At 38.7% G+C, this 14155-nt stretch overlaps 1 protein-coding gene across 1 annotated transcript in view; it reads left to right on the forward strand.

Moving 5' to 3' along the window:
- AP3S1 (adaptor related protein complex 3 subunit sigma 1) overlaps nt 1–14155 on the forward strand; it is a 55905-nt gene that overhangs the window by 40873 nt on the left and 877 nt on the right. The gene's annotated exons all lie outside the window — the stretch shown is intronic.

Consider the following 14155-nt stretch of genomic DNA (forward strand, 5'->3'; position numbering starts at 1 on the left):
GTGGATGTGTCTTCCTGAGCACATAATGACGTCCAGTTAACCTTGTTAACCACTCAGTGGAAAGGTGGCAACATATATGTCACCAGGACAGGTGACTCCTAAAGGTTCTGCATACTCTGAAGCTCCTACTGGCCTGGGGCTTTTAGGGTTCAGTAAGCATCCTAGCCTGGGGTTTGGTCCCTCGTCAAGTCAATTGACAGTTGCAAAGGCAAACAAAACAGATTAGTAGGAGTGTCATATGAATAGTACATTATATTTTGAGAAGCGTAAAGGTGTACTAATATTTCTAGCCCAAAATTAATAGGAATAAATCTAAAACAAATTATTCCAGTTGAAAAAGAAATGCAGACCAAGTGCATGATATTCTCAGTTTTCCTGTTAAATAGAAATAAGTGAATGTCTGCAAAAGGGAGAATAATATCTCTGGGGATTTTTAAGAGTGGGAAGGCTGCTACATTTTGCCATGTAGGGACTTTTTTCAGTTGAAACCTTCTTTATTTGGATTTTTAAAATGTATTTTGCTCCTACTTTCCAACACAGCAGGACACATGTATTGTTTCCTGGAACTGGAATATCACCCATTCTTATCCAGCCAGCTTTAGTTAAGCATTACTTTCAAGCAGCAATATCCCATGACAATTTAATCTCAGGAAATAGAGAACCTGTATGAGAATGCAGTTCCTAAAAGATCTGAAATTGCTATTAGAATAGCAATGTTCCGTGTGCTTGCTGAGACATGGTAAGTAAACCAGCAGGAAAGACAAGCTATTCCATGAGCAGAAGGACTAGTGAAGCCTGATTTCCTCCAAAACCATGCACCCTGACACCCAACACCAAACCAGTTTCCCTTCCAGTATCCCAGGAGATGTGCATCTCAGTAACTTGAGATCTTTCTGTGCTTGCAGTGCTTCCAGTTCGCCACTTGCCTCTATATTCTTGTCTCTTTTCCCACCCTCTGTGTTCACCCTGAAGGGACAAACACTGGCTACAGTTGAGAACACATTAATGAGCCAGGCAATGCCAGGTGCCCAGGGGACAGCCAAAAGCACATGGGATGGATGGCCTGCCACACCATGCCATAGGGAATGGTGTAGAGCAGTTCTCTCAGCAGGAATACTGGATTTCATTTTCTTTCTATGTAGATACAGAACCTGGATAGATAAATGTCTTTGAGATGTCTGGTTTTATCACACAGACTGAAATGGATCAACAGATTCAAAGGTGAGAAGGAGAAACTGGAAAAGCTTTCTTAGATACACTGATAATTTTAGTGTATCTGCCATTTAGCATTGGTAGGCATGGCTTTAGCTATTTGAGACATCTGGATGACATGTAATGATTGTAGTAAGGCAACTCAGATATATAAGTAAACAATTAGTTTACAATACAATTGGGTAATTCAGTGGATATGAAGTTTAGCATGAATACCACCCGGCTGCCCTCTCATGTTGTAGGGGTGGAGGGTTCATCTATAAGTTAGTAAATGGATGCAGTGTCTGCTCTTATTTCCTTAGTCTTAATGATGTGATGTATAAAGAACAAAAGTTGAGCTCTACAGGTTCTCTTCTTTAAGCTTTTGCTCTGTTTAATAGAGCAACGAGATCTATCTGACTTTCCAAAAGACATATTATTTAGAATTGGATAAATGTGTTTAGGGTTTGAAAAGTTATATTTGTTTCCTTCACCCAGCCATGTGAACTGTATTTTAACAAATAAACACAGGTACATGGAGTAGTTTTTAAAAATATTCTAATACATAATGTTTATAGGAGTTACCATGTCATAAGCACATTGCATATATTATGAACACATCTAGGAAAAAGTGTGCTTTAACCCTTACACAAATACTAATCCAGCTTCTTTTATGAATTTATTTCCTTCCATTATATGTAATTTTTCTTTCACTATGTATCCTCACATAAGGCAGTGGTTTATTTTAAGTCCTTTCCAATATTTCTTACTCAGATTTAAACCTTGACTCGTTACATCTTATGTAATACGTATCACTGTAAGTGCTGTAATTTAGTTTCTCTCCAGAGGTCTTTTCATCTTGATCACATTGGGATAGCTTTCTTCATGTGCCTAGGGCAATTATATTAAAGTCTAAAGAACCAAGACTGTATGCTTTGGAAAGTGTCTGTTTTAACTGGATCTGAAAGTATAAGCTATTCCATACATGTAAATGCCATGTAATGGAACCATAAAAATAACTAACTTGAAAGATCCAAAATTGTATATGCTTTTCTTGCAGCTCACAGAATAACTTTTACTAATTGCTGGTACAATTGTTACAAATAAAATATGTTTCTGATTCATTTGCTTACTTTTTTTGGATGACAAAGTTACTTAATAGGCATACCTTTGTTTTCAAAGAGATTAAAAATTCTGAAGAATTATGTACCTGTCTACCTATTTATTGTAAAGAGAATTGAGCATCTATCTGTTTCAGCTGAGATGCTTGATTCACTTTATGAATGCCTACAGCAAAGTTTACTACTTTGTGCAGGTGAAAAATTCTGATTTTTTTTTTCTATTCTTCAACTCCTCTGTTTTATTCTCTTTCTTCTAGTATGGAATACAAAAGGTCCATTTGTCTTTAGCAAATTAATGAATCATCCATTGTGTATTGTGTATGTCTATTGTGCCTTTTTAAAAGCCTGTAATACTTTGCAGTTTTAGTAGCCTCTAGCTGTTGCTTCTAGTCATTATTTTTCAGAATATTTTGTAGCCTTTAGTTATTGTTCCTACTCATTATTACCAGGCCTTACCTGCCTGGAGAAGGGCTCTGTCTCAAAAAGTCACAAAAAGTTCTTCAGAGCTGGATAAATTTTATCACACATGACATCACTCCTTTATAAAGTCTCCTGCTAGGTCCCGTCATTCATGCATGATGGATTGCAGATTGCTCATCAAACTGAGATTCTGTGTTGGCTGCTTGTGCCAGTCTTCTGCCTCTCTTCTCCTGTCTTGGGAGGACTCAGCCTTAGCAATCCTTGAAAAGTGCAAGGCTATGACAGATAAGCCCCAAGACAAAGCAGAAGTGAAAAGGGGCTCCTGAGATGAGTTGCAGAGACAGATGCAGTGTAGAAAGTGTGAAAGTGTAATTCAAGACAACCTTGTGCTGCTTCTCAGTTTTTTATAGGACCTGGAGCATGCCAGTACATCCTCAAACAGTATCTCTGCCTTTCCCTGACCTCTGAGCATACAAAAGGGTTGCTGGCCAGTGAAACTGGCTGTGCTCTACAGCTGTGTAGCTTAGCTGTGTTTTGATGGGTTTGGCTTTGTTGGTTACTGAATAATGACAACAGAATGTAAATCTTGGTCTGTGCTTTCTCCCCAAAGCTCTCTATTCCCAAGATTCCCTGTCTGCATGGTCAAGATCGTGGTCTTACTCTCACTTTCTAACTCAGATAAATTAACCACAGGATCCCTGAACCCAAAGAGATCTCATGTCTTTCCTGGTATTACAGCTGAATTAACCTGATGAGTACATCAGGCATTTTACTGGACCAGTTTTCAGATGTCTTCTAAATCTTCATCTACCCTGTGCTGTCCATTGTAAGCAACAACCATTTAATATGTAGAGAGTCAAATGACAGGTCTTTTTGGATGCTCCTAGGCAGTATATACTGTATAATATTTCTGAGAAGTTTGGGCATGCAGCCAGTTTATTTAAAGGGAACAAACACTAGAGTAAAGGTTTCTCTGTTAAACATTTTAACATGATAAATGCTAAAGTGGTAAAATGCTAAAATGAATTTTTTTTTTTTTTTGGATCAAGTGTCTCTAAACATGTGGTAAAGTCAGCATTGTGCCTCTGCCAGCTACTCTGTTTTTCTTACCATGTACTGGCAAGGAGTCTGTGGCTCTTTCAGTATATCCTGTTCTCAGTCAAAAACAAAAGCTTGCTATGGACTGTACATTGTGCAGAAGCCTTCCCAACCATTCCATAAATCCTTTACCTTTTTTTCACATGCAGATGGTTTACATTTTCTATTCTCTCTTATGTCTGCATTGGATAAAGTTTTTTATCTTACAGTGACTTGAATTGAAAATTAAGGACCCATCCATTACACATACCATTACACCATTATGCCACATTTCTTCATTTGAGAAAGAGTCTGAGGAGAACTCAGTTCTAAGTTTATTACCTTTGCCTTAGAAATCTTAGGACTTTGTAAACCTCTTTGACATGAAGTATTCATTGGAGGCTCTGTAAGAGTTAAGAATCAATAAATTATGTGGGATTCCTTCTGCACTTTCTAGTCAAAAACCTCAGAGGTGGAAGATAGTATTTTCTCGTGATTTTCCCGGGCTCAGAAGAAATTGTAATATTGATGTGGCTCAGAAAAAGATTATTCCCATTTGCTCCTCCCAAAGTGCTTTCTTTGTTTTTATGCTATAACAAGATGAGTGCCTTCAGCTAGTGCTGACAAGAGGAGGGTGTAGGCCCCATGCAAGTTATTAGTTCATTAATTCAGCAGTCTAAACACAAAGTTTAGAAGGCAAAGTCACATCACTTGCAGTAATTTGGCTTTATCCCGGTAATCATTATAAGAAACAGTTTCGTTATGCTAACCCAGAGTTTGGTCCTTGCCAGCCCTTGAAGATCTAGATTTTAACTGGGAAGAGTTTCATGCTAGATTATCACTCAGAAAATGATACTGCACAGGCATTGACAATCTTTACATGGAAGTTAGAGATGCAAATAATTCACTAAATATGGATGGAAAGGAGGAAATTATCATTTTGTCATTGCTTCTCTTTTTCCACTCTAGTTCTTCTTCAAGGGGTTGGGGCTGGGGGGCTGGGGGCCGGGGGATGGTTTATATTCTTTTCCTTTGCTCTCACAGACCATAACATTGGCTCAGCACAGGAGGGGGTGAACAGCTGCATGAAGGCAGGAATAAACAGTCAAGACTGAAGAAGGACAGGAAGTTTTAAAACCAGTGCTGTCACTAGAGACGTGTAAGATGAAATTGCACCTTCCACAGAGCTGAAGATTTGCTGACATACCAGAACTCTCACAGAGACATTCTGTGTATGTGCATATATTCTGTGTATGTGCATGGCCAGAAAGCACAGAGCTGGCTGCAGCAAAAAATCCAACTGGTGAAAAAGTTCCAGCATTTCTATATATTCTTCTTTTCACTTTAGTTGAAGGGTCTTTGCTGAATTCTAAATGCTTCACTCCAAATTCAGAGCTTTGTAGATTTTTTGTGCCTTTTAAAAATAGTTGTAGTGGTTTAGATATATTTTAAGTTTCATTTAATTTAAGTTTCATTAAGTATCATTTTATTATATATCTGTTAAAAATGATTTTATTAGAAGTACTGTAGATATTTTACAAATAAGTATATTAAACTTTATTCAGTAAATTAATTACGGAGGGTAAGAAGTGGTAGTCATTATTCAATTGTTCACCATTTCATAGTATTATTTCATATTTATATTTTAATTCATATTAAAAATGATAATATGACTATATAGAATTAAGACGTGAACAATTTAAAACACATTTCAAAATTTAAACAACCTGAAAATTAGAGTCTTGAATTTTTTTATAATTTTTTTTAACTTTTGAAGTGTTTTGCTCTACATTAAATCAGAAGTATCACTTTAATATTTCTTACCAAAATTAGTGTTTCCTGTGTTTTGCTCAAGATACACACATATTCTACCTCTGCCATGTAGCATTATTTGCCTGGGTAGGTGTTCTAGATAATAGCTGTACCTGTGAACTTCTGTCTGCAGTGGGCAAGAGTAAAGCAAAGGATGCAGCCTTGAGCATGCCACCTCAGTTGTGACAGGCTTTTGAAGAGTAAGTAAAGAAACAACAGAATAAAAAAAAAACTCAGAGGAGAAGAAAAAAACCTGTGATATCAGCATGCTGGATGCAAACCCCTAGTATTATTTTGGTACTTAAGTCTCTGTTACTGATTATTTGGTGCTTAGCTGTTTTTGTGGACCTCAGCAAGCTGAGCACTTGCACAGCTTTTCTTCATTTCACCAGATGGTTCCAGTGAATTTTATGGTCAAGATCTGATTCCTGGGGCTATTAGAGGGACTGGTCCTTTCTCTGTGGTAAGATGCTTACTTAGCTCTACCCATTTTCTGATACTGCAGTCATTTTGCTGTGGTAATCAATTTTACATAGAAGAGGTTAGATTCTTTTGGAAACAACCACAAAAACTTTTTAGGTTAACTAGAGAGAAGTATGTTTGCATGAAGCATTCAGTGTAAAAGTTGTAACATTCGACCTCTAATAGTTTATTTTTTGGTTTTGAGGCAACAATCTTTCTACAAACATTAAATCATGTAATGCAAATAAGGGATCAGTCATTCAGAATTTCCCTTCTTTTTTTCCACCCCTTCTTTTGGAACACTATTGTTCCAGTTCTCTGATTATTTGGACCATTCCTGGAATTCTTGCTTTTAATTTAAAAATTCCAGAAATGTTGTTGTGCAGCTTGTCTGCATCTTTTTTCATAATTGCAAATTAAATAACTTTGCTGACAGAATTTACAATACAGAATAAAAGAATCTCTAACTGTCCTAACCAACTGTGTATGTTCACATTCAGTGTTTTCTTTTGAAAAAAAGCATGTGCATAAGTTGTGGCATTTTGTGAAGGTATCCTGAGATCTAGTTCAGTGTCAGATAGCAGAAAAGTAATAATGTGGATATACTCAGAGCAGCATGATGCCAAACTTTTAAACAGGGATTATGAGAAATGTATGCTCCTTTAGCTGGCCATATATATGTTAGAGACACATGGACACCTTCCTTTTACCTGTAACATTCATACTTCTACATGCCTTCATATCACACTTCTTTCCAGTTCCAAATCTGTCACTTAGTTCCCACCACATGACCTCTTTCCCCTTCTGCAAATTCAGGAAAGCCCTTTTTTGGCACAGCAGTCATGGCAATGGCAAGTGTTGGTGTGACAAACCACTACACTGGTCATGAGCAGTGCCCTCAGATTTCTGCATGTGAGGCATTCATACCTGGCAGGTTAGGTGGTACGTGAGGCAATAGGCTCCTTTTGGTGTCTGTGACCCATTTTCTTCAGACTGATGGTAAGTAGTATTTCACAACGTGGATGATAAAAATTGTGAGTTCCTCTACAGTACTGGATATATAAGCACCACTCTAATGAGATTTCAGGCAAGGAAAACTAATGGATGCAGAAGTGGAAGATGTCTCTCCTAGGAGAACTTTCAGCTTGGCCCTATCTTCCCTATACAGTGGTTCATTGTCTCATTGAGCCCTGAGCTTCTGGGGTAGTGGGGAACCTTCCTGAAGTGACCCTCTCTGATGTTACTTAGAGATACAGCATGGCAACAGAGATATCAATAAACACAGTTGTTAGGCAAAAGAGCTTGTTTGCAGCTTTATGAGGACAGTCATGATGTTAAAATGAAGTTACCATTCCCCATGGTAAAGTCTTTAGCTCTTGCCTACTATGATCACATCACTTTGTTTTAGGGTTGACACAATGAATTTGGGAAGAGTACTGAGATAATTCTTGGGATACACTCCAAGCTTCATTATTTCTGCTACATACCCACAGCAAGGAATCATTAAGATTTTTGAAGCAATCCCTGACTGCCATTTTATGATACAATAAAGTATGTTTATGCAACTGAAGTGTCTATTATGTGAGAGAAGGAAAAGAATGATTAAGCAGTGTAACAAAAGTGGCATACTGCCAGGGCTTTGGCTCACTTGCACTTTTTATAAATATAACTGTGTTAACTAAACTTTGAAATATTTTCTTAGAAAATATTGTCAGTTTGACACATAAAATCCACAGAAAGTGACTGTATGCAGTAGTTCTCATTTTGAGGTGGAGTCCTGAATAGCTGCCTTTGGTTCAAAAAGTTTGTTTGGGGTATTTCCCCTAATATTCTTTTGAAAAACTACTTCTTGTTGTATAAGATTGTCTAGCAAGGGGATTAACCCCATAATATACAGAATGTGATCAGAGGGAAATAAAGAGACTGAGAATGGCGTGAGCCATTATGGTGACAGTAACTTGGTGTGCATTACCATTCAAACAGAATTATTTAAGGGAAAGTTAATTACCAAGGGAAAAGAAGACTTGTACCAGGAGAAGCAGCTACTGAAGAGGTAATGGAAGGGGCAGTGCTCTTTCTTTGTAAGGTGGATTGTCCACTGTGCTCTATATTGCTTTTTACACTTAACAATGTCTTCCTGGCCCAGAGAAGTAGTGGTTAAATACTCTGCACCCATATGATACAAATTAATTGCATTGCTGTCTATATAATTTCTGGACTAGGAGCCACCCACTCTCTTTTTTATTTCTATGACAGCATTGGCCAGGGATTATGATCCAGAGAATTGCAGAAAGATGTTGAGATGAGATCTGCATTTTCCCTTTGTGCTTCCTAAGTCTAAATGCAGTCAAGATGATAGGGGTCAACATTTGAGATTTCCATGTATTTTGAAATAAAGTTGGACAAATTATTGTAAAGGTTTGGGTTCTAATGTATTCTTGTTTGTATCCAGCTTTAAGAAACTGGTCACAGATATCTCTTTGTTCAGCACACAGATATCTGTTTGTCTCAGCCTTCACCTGCACAATACTTGGGGGAAATCTTTGCTGAATATGTTTTAATGTAATCTGTGTGATATAGGGGTATCCCAGTTACATGTTGTGTGTCATCTTTACTTTGAAATGTGTTATCTCTGATCTGACCAAGGTTCAGAAAGGGGAATCAGCAAAATATGTGTAATGTTACTCTGAACAGTGGTTTCTAAAAATTTGCTGCAGTAGAAGGCCAGTGCTGGTGTCATTTTTTGACAACCCTGGAATTATTCTCTTTCCTTTCACAATTCCTTCCAAAATCATTCTGTGTTTTAGTACTTTCACTTTCCTTGTTGCTCTTTCTTCTGCATTTTGTCTTAATTTATGGAAGAATACCCTCAGGGTATTTATAAACTACCTTGGTTCAGGGTAGTTATAAACTACCTTGAGATGAGTAGTTGCTGCTGATGTGTACTCTCTATGCTGAGCTTCATCTTTGTCTATCAATCACAGCAGGAAAAACCTTTCTTGTGAAGTATCTGTTTATAACCTCTAAGGTGCCATCAGCTGAAGCAGAGTATGGAACAGTAGTCAACTGAAGGGGAAAGAGAACACTTTGTTCTGTTAAAGAAAGGAACACTTCAGAGTTCACATTTTACTGGCACATACATTATTTTGTGCACATGGTGAGGGAAGAAGTCATGCAATGAGGGACCAAGGGAATATTAAATGAGTCAACGGATTGAGGAGGTGCTTTAGGAGAGTAATCAAAACCAGGAGAGTTTGTTACTTCAGAAAAGGAAACATTACAAAGAATAGACTGTTCATCCCGGACATCATTTGAAATGTGCATGAAATGGGTGTGGGTTTGGTAATAAAAGCTGAACTTGCTTGAAAATCTTCCAATAGCTTCCCATGAGTTCCCAGAAAAAAGTTATATAAAACTTCTCTTTTATAAATGAGCCCATGATAATCGTGGTATAGTTATGTTGGACATTTTCATGGGCTTTGAGGTTTATCTCTCCTGAAGTGTCAACTTCAGGGGGTGGGGCATGGATCTTGTGGGGTTCCATTTTAAAATCTGATTAAAATAGTAGCTGGGATCATACATCCTTCATTCCTGCCAGAGGTGACCCCTCTGGGAAAGAAATTTAAGATCCATTCATAATGCAAGGGACAGGAAGTGAAAATGTGTGCATGTCCTGTGATCTGTGATGTGTGCAGTGGTCCCTCCAGAACCAGGCGGACTGATGTGAGGACAAGGGTGGTGCACGATGGCTGCGAATGAGATTTAGTGATGTGCTGGTATTTAAGATGACTCCAAGTCAGTATGATACCAGGGCAGTATAGGAATTACAGTGAGCCAAAGAGTTCCTTCAAGATGTGAATGAAACCAGTTTGGAACCACTGTGAGGTAAGAGTATTAAGGACTAAAGTTCACCAGAAAGATGACAAGAGTTTTTCTCTCCAAGTTACCGAGTGTATTATAAATCTACCAGAAGTCACTAGCTAACCCTTTAACAAATAATTCTGGCATGTGAGGTCTAGTCACCGCAGCAGATCATCTCAAAGGCTTTCTAGGCAGTGGGAAGGGAAGAATCTTAGGGCCCCTCTTGAGTGGCTAGCACTACAAAACCATGCTCTTTTGCAGAGTTGGCACTGAGCTTCTCATGGCCTGAAGCTTTGAATACTTTTCCAGGATGTCCTTGCCTTTTCCATGGTATTTGTTTTGGTTTATCTGCCTGCTAGGCTCCCCTATTCCCTTACCTCACTACTAGATTTGCTAATTTCAGTGAAGAATGTGGCTAGCAGCCCAATTCTGTATTTTATCAATGTCATTCTTTCTGTTTCCAGAACAAACTAATAATGTATGTTGCATGCACCCAAACATTCTCAAGTTTAACTTGTCTTAGTTTTCAATCATTCTCAGTTGTGGGTTGGGTTTTTTTTGGCACAGAGACTGTTTCTGTCACCCTTGTACCAAACACAAAGAGTGGGATGCTCCTTTTTGTGACACATCCCTCATAGAGATTTGATAACTTCATGGTTTAGATTGATCATACTGGTACAAGTTCCTCATCTTGGCTTTATAATAAAGCTAGCATTCCTGCAGTTTGGGTCCATGATTCAAAAATTATCCCCTGAATGAACCAGTGGTGTAGCCTGATGCCTTCTAGGTCCTGTGCCTTTCTACCATTTCTCCTCACCTTGCCATCAGCTTGGAGTCGTCTTCTCACTGATCTTCATGTCACTACTGCCATCTTCCTCAGAGGTTCATCCTGACTGTGCTCTCCTAAGACTTTTTCCATATCATCTCAAAAACCACCACAGTACACTTAGGAGTTGCTGGCATGGGTCAGCCTGCAGTCCCACACAACCCTACTAAAACAAAGATCAGAAATACTTCCCAACTTTATTATTATTACTGAGTTGTTCTCAATGGCATCTACTATATCATTAGCCCTGAAAGAAAATCCTGCTTTTGTAGCTCTAGCTTTTCCAACACAGACAAAAGCACTGAAGTGTTGTATTAGGGTTCTTCTTTGTTTGCTTTTTGGGGGTTTTGTTTTGGGTTATTTCCTTGGGGGTTTTTTTGTTTGTTTGTTTAATATAAAGAAATACCCAAAGGCTCACCCATATCCTTTATTCTGTTGTGACCTTCTCTGTATCAAAGACAGTGTCTCGTAGTTAGCAACATTATTAGTTTACACACATTAATTTTAAGTGAAAAATGTATTCATATTCTATTGTGAGTAGGGACGTCCTATTCTGCATCTTATTTTATGACACATTCTTTGTAGAAAACTGATTTGTACAAGAGCTCAGGGTGCATTTCCTCCTCAGGTACATCCATACAAATGATTTATGAGTTATATTTTGTAATTTATTTATTTTGAGCCTCTTCCATGATGCATGTTTTCTCAAGACAGGTCACGTGTCACCAAGTGTAAAGATTTGCCAAAAATATTGTAACTCCTTGCCAGCCAATCACACAGGCTTCAGGAGGGATTTTATTTTAATTGTCTCATTGGATCAGAGCATTTGGAGATAAGATAAGGCAAGATTTAAGGTTTGTCAGACCAAACCTAGCAAGAATAAATGAAGAACTGCAATGGGATTGCAAGGTGCACCACAGCAAGAATTCTAAGCAGGTTCTCTGAGATTCCAGAAGAGCATACTAAGGGGTTAAACTGGAGACCTGCCTTATTCTGTTTATAAATCAGGCTCAAACCTTAGTACATTTCCTCCAAAGGCCTGCCAGAAAGAGGCCCTGGAAAACAGGCTGTCTAGGGTCTGTAGGGATATACAGAGCTCTGGCCAATTTGATCACAAGTTGACACATAGCCACGTTCTGCAGTGAAGCACAGGTTTGTTGGACCAATAAAGAAGGGAGTGTTTTGTGAACTTCTTCAAGAAGTCTATCTTTCAAAATACGATACCTGGAATCTGGGGATAAAAATGATGTGTCAGCTTTATATCTGTTGGAGTCTTGGGTGTTTAAGTCTCTGTCAGCGTGGGAATTCCCACCAGTAATCTTCAAGTCTGACTGGTTTAGTGAAGATTTTAATGGGAAGAAGAGTGTGGAAGAATAACTGTAGTAATTTCTCAGTAATTTTTGAAAATCTGACACATCTCAAAATGTGGCAAACAGTTTATAATCTTAGAGGACAGATTTAAAACAGTATTTTGAAATGTGAAATATATATACTTTTTTGTTGGTTTTTTTTATGATGATGAGCCAGCAGGGCATGCTGTAGATGTGCAATAATAGGGCTCTCTTCAAAGCTAACTCCCACCACAGAAAAATTAAGCAATTTCTTAGGAAAATGGGCTAAGAAAGATTAAGCTGACATTTACAGATATGGTAACCCTAAAGAAGCAAAGCTGTCAGTACAGAGGACCCAGTCCCCAAAGCATGTGTATTTCCAGGGAGTTAACTTTGGATCAGTTGTGATGTCCTGGACCTCTCTCTTCTGTGTCCTGGACTGAATGCCCATCAGTGTCTGGTGTGCACAATGTGCCCCAGGAGAGAGGCTTCAAAAGTCCTGACAAAGACTGGGCATGCCCCACTCTTCTGGACAGCTGGACTGGCTGGCACCAGCCTACTGCAGATGAAGAGGTTATTTCCAGCAGGAACAGCCATGGCTTTCTCTTCTGCTATCCTCCTATCCTAACAGGAAAGGAAGCCAGATGCACTACGGTTCTGCTTATTTCCCTTTCAGCTCCCTCTGCAGCTCTAGGGCTGAAGAAAGCTTTGTGAAGCATTTCCTGTACTTGGCTGTTTCAGTCTTGGGCTTGCATACCATCCAAGAGCCCTCCTTGCAGCCAAAGCAGATGAAATGAGAAGAGACACACGGGTCCTTGATCCAAATCCCTTGGTCCAGCTCCATGGGTGAGAAAAAGTTTACAGTATCCCAATACATCAATTTTTCAAGTTTTACTTGATATTCCTCCTAGAGAGCTGATAAATTTCAGTATGACAAGCACTCGGGGGACAAGTACTGCATTCCTGGTTAAATTCAGTGAAGCTCCCAGAAAAATAATGGGCATCTAAAAGGTTGTAAAATATATAATAAAAAGAGCCAACGATTTTTAAAATTACACCATTCATCATGTTAAGCAATATCAATCTACTAACCACTTCCATGCAGTCAGGTGGGACGCAAGCCTGAAAATGTTGGCATATTTGGAGAAAAGCTGATACCTCTACAAGTTGTTTTTAAGTACAGTAATAATCAGAAAACATTAAACTTCACAAAAGAAGAAGTTAAATGGTTTCTGGAACAAAGTTTCATGGATACACTCATCCTTTTTTTAATTAAAACTGCAACAATTCTCTTTCAAAACTTCATTCCAGAGTGCATTGTTCCAATGGGTTTTTCTCTTGCTAAGCAGACTGATGAAAATGTGATGTTTCCTTGCCATATAATCTCAGTTGCAAGACTTGGTTTATCAGTTCTATAGACTGCCTGCCAAAACTTCAAACCCAACTGATAGTATTCACCAGCTATAAAAAAACCAAACCAACAAACTTATAAAAATGCAGCCTCCTTAATTGTCATCTTCTGCTCATATTCTGGTTAGTGGCTTTCATGTCAGCTGTGTGTACTTCTTTGTTGTGTTCCATACTGTTCTGTGGACCTCTTCATGTTTCCTTGAAATGCTTCCTGTCCCTCCCTGAGGAGGAGGAGGTGCTTTTCCCATGTTTCCTACCTTCAAACAGGGCTGCAGGTCTGGCTGGCTTCTTTGAGCACACTCAGTTCTGTGGAGGGAATCTTCAGCACTGTGACTCTGCTCACAAATTCATCTTTATCCTATTTTACCCACACCATTTAGGGACTACTCTGTTGTCCTCCACAAGCAGAAGTACCCAAAGAAATATGGTTTGCTCCAGTGGCTATTCTTTCTCCATTGGTGAGAGCTGTTGCTCCTACACAGCTTTTGCTCTGCAGATCCAAACCATCCCAGTAGTACATAGATCTACAGAGGCAGTCAGCAAGGCCCTGGTAAACAGCTCACAGCTGGCCCATCAAATGAGAACAGAATTTACAAATTTTTGCATGGTTTTGTTGTCTGCCAGACAGAGGTGGCCTGTCAGTC

This window comes from Pseudopodoces humilis, chromosome 4 (genome assembly GCF_049639895.1).
Source record: "Pseudopodoces humilis isolate 2021_Gansu_Grassland_sample_001 chromosome 4, ASM4963989v1, whole genome shotgun sequence".
NCBI classification, from domain to species: domain Eukaryota; kingdom Metazoa; phylum Chordata; class Aves; order Passeriformes; family Paridae; genus Pseudopodoces; species Pseudopodoces humilis.